The sequence below is a fragment of the Xenopus tropicalis genome, chromosome 4, assembly GCF_000004195.4.
Source record: "Xenopus tropicalis strain Nigerian chromosome 4, UCB_Xtro_10.0, whole genome shotgun sequence".
Lineage (NCBI taxonomy): Eukaryota > Metazoa > Chordata > Amphibia > Anura > Pipidae > Xenopus > Xenopus tropicalis.
The window spans coordinates 120,749,837-120,753,554 of record NC_030680.2 but is presented as its reverse complement, the minus strand read 5'-3'; positions in this window follow the sequence as shown (position 1 = coordinate 120,753,554).

Sequence of the window (3,718 nt, the reverse complement as noted above, 5' to 3'; positions counted from 1 at the left end):
CTCATAGGAGCACAATCAAAATCCTTAGTCCACTGACAAGCCCCTGTACTATAGGCTGCTTCTTATCTCACAGCCTAATAGGCTGCTGATATATTTTGATTGTGCGGTTATGAGTCAGAAAGAAGAATTTTACTTATTATTTATACTTATTTAATTTATTAAATTATACTATCATTTTTAGATTTTGCCATGTGTAGTGCAAGAAATAACAACAATAAAAAAAAAACAGGCAAAAAGTATGCTCAGTACAAGCCCTAATCACTGAACTAATGTTAAAAGAAACGGCTATACTGTATTGTCTTGATCCAGGGAATGGTCATGAAAGAATTTATTCATTTATTCATATGGTGCCAAACTGAAGACAACTTCAACTTCAGAGGGTTTTGCCTTCTTTTGAATCAAATGAAAAGTTGAAAAAAGTTACAAAGCAAATATGTGAGCTAAGGGTTGATCGTGATGAATGTGTCTCAATAGCTATGTAAATATCAAAGTAAATACAGATGTAGCAGTGTTCATTGTTGCTGTACGTTTTAAAAAGAACACAATGTCTATGTGCAACCGCTGATACAAAGGCAAGTCAGAGTCTGTAGTAAGGCTGAAGGAAATAAAAGTCTCATGGTGTTGCTTCAGCATCCAGCCAGTACACTAATGATTATATTAAAGCCCAAACACTTGTTCACAATAACAAAGTGATCGTTGCTTTATGTTCATGCAAATCTCTTCTCAATAGATGTGAGGGGATAAAAATAAGACCAAATTGTTAAGAGATGGTAGGTCGAGATCGCTGCTTGCAAAAGCTTATAATCTAAATGGGAGAGGAAGTGAAACAGGGCGAGGGTAACCTGTGTGAAAGTTCTTTTTGGTTATAAGTGTATAATAGGACAGGAAGAGAGTTCCAGAGGATGGGTGCAGTATGAAAAGTCCTGGATGTAGAAGCGAGAGGAAGTAATCAGGCCCAGACTTGTGGCGAGGCCACAAAGGCCTGGCCCAGGGCGGCACAATTTTAAGGGCGGCATGCCACCCAGCCGCACCTAAACTTTGCTCACATAAGGAGCAATGGGGAAAGGACATGCAGAAAACTTTAACGCATCCTGTCCCCAGTGCTCTGAACGAGAGCTAAATGGATGGGCATGCAAGCGATCCAGGGTAGGGGTAAGGGATAATGGGGGCCGAAATTGTAAATCCGGTGTTGGAAGTAATGAGTGAAGGGGAGAAGGAGGTGATGTGCAGAGTGGCGGTTATGTCCGGGGGTGTACTTGGTAATTAGGGTGGATATATATAGTGGTGCAGCACTGGGGAGCACTTTGTAGGTGAGTATAGTAATCTTGAGGTAGGGGGGGCAAGAGTTCAAATTTGACAAACTTTCAGCAAAAATGAAAATGTAAATGTAATGAAATGTGTAATATTATCAATTTACCAAGACACGAGTATGGAAAATGTTCTGCATTAACTTTGCACTGATAAAAATTTGCATCTTGTCGCCAGGCATAATTACTCTAATGACAGTTTATTAATTGTGCAGGTGCTTTTTTTTTTTTTACCAAAGGTAATTTCACAAGGTTCAAGCTGACAAGTTACCATTATAAAGCCAAAGACATTCATTTACCAGAGTATTTTCCCCATACAATTGTTTTAGCACATTAGGCTTGCAAAGGTGCAATTATGATTTTAAAGGAATCTCCTGAACATTGTAGGTCTCTATAAAGATATATCTCATAAAACACCTCACATGTAAACCTTGGCTTCGTCTAAATGAATCATTTCCATAAAAATATACTTTTTTTAGTAGTATTGCCATTTTAAGTACTAAGGGCCGCCTCCAGGATCATACAATTCACAGTGCACACAAACAAACCAAGGGCACACATAACTGTTAGGGCACATCAGACAATAAATGGACATAATTCTGTGTTTTACTCCTACACTTTTTCCTGTTACAGTCGAACCTGTTCAAGGGAAGGGCCAATAATTACTGATACAAGTATTTGACCTGTTATCCAGAATGCTCAGGACCTGGGGTTTTCCAGTTAAGGGATCTCTCTGTAATTTGGATCTCCATACCTTATGTGTACTAGAAAATTATTTAAACATTCAATAAACCCAATAGGATTGTTTTGCGTCCGGTAAGGATTGATAATATTTGAGTTGTGATCAAGTACAAGTTACTGTTTTATTACCTTTCCATAATTCAGAGCTTTCTGGAAAACAGATTTCCAGATAGCAGGTCCCATACCTGTATATACTGTATTTTCCAGTTTGGTAAGATTCTTAAATATGATATAAATTATAAACTATCTGTTGGTCAAATATCCATTACGGGGGTATAGGAGGTACGGAGGTAGACAATTAAATAATTCACACTATCAAGAAAATATTAGGGATTCACTAAATCCACTTTTTTGGTATTTGGCTTTTACAAAGGATTATTATGGTTACATACGTACCTTTGTCATTTCTTTGATCATCTGACCTAAAGTGACGTGACATGAAGGGTAAGATTCAGATCTGATTCAGTTTGGCCAGGCACTTGGATTCAGACGAATCCTGCTGCAAATAATAATACCCACCAACTTTGGGCTCAGTATAATTGCTGCATGTGTAATTGAGCATACGTGTAAGAGGGTTATGTAATAAAGAGCACTAAGTTTGCCCAGGAACAGTTACCCATAGCAACCTATCAGCAGGTAGAATTTTCTGGTCACCTGTTTAAAAGCCAACATCTTATTGGTTGCTATGAGTTACTGCACCTGGGCAAACTTAATGCCTTTAATTACATATGGGAGTTTGTCTGAATTAGCAAAATAATGATATGTGTACAGGGAATTTGCAAAGGACTTGAAATGAAAGACTGGATACTCTTGTAAAAGGAAAACTATACCCACCAGCAAATTGTTTATATTATGTTAAGTGACCTATTAAAGAATCTCACCAAACTGGAATATATATATCAGTAAATATTGCCCTTTTACATCTTTTTACTTAATAAACCATTTTGTGATGGGCTGTGTGCTCCCTCAGAGATCAGCTGACAGGAAATAATGCAGCTCTAACTGTAACAGGAAGTAGTGTGGGAGTAAAAGGCAGAACTCTGTCCATTCATTGGCTGATGGGGCCTAGCATGTATGTGTGCCTTGGCTTGTGTGCACTGTGAATTCTCTGATCCCAGCGGGCGGCTCTTAATTCTTAATATGGCAGTTTTCTATTTAGGAGTACCCAATGGCATATACTACTAAAAAGTAATTTTTTTTAATGAAAAGGGTTTATTTAGATGAAGCAGGGTTTTACACATGAGCTTGTTGATGCAATAAATTTTATAGAGACCTACATTGTTTGGAGGCATAGTTTTCCTTTAAGGAATCTTATATCAGCAGAAAAGGTGTTAATAAGAGTGCGGGACGTGTGTTTGGACACAGTGTCTCGGAAGGAACTGCGCAATGAGAGCTGGATGTATGCATGTGTCAGAGGCACGCGGTCCTCTTGCTGATAAAAATAACTTCTTTTTTCAGGAATTTAGAATAAAAAGCAGAAGTGAAGGGCAGAAAGGAAACCTTTGCAGATTGTATCTTTCACAAAGAGATATATGTCATTGGCTCTCAACTCAACACTCCTTCAGAAAGCAAAATAAAAGCTTTTGTGTATATGGTTAAAGGATGCAAACTTCAAAATAAAAGTTCTTGCTGTAGGGCTGTTTCCATTAGCATTTCTATTAGTTACGATT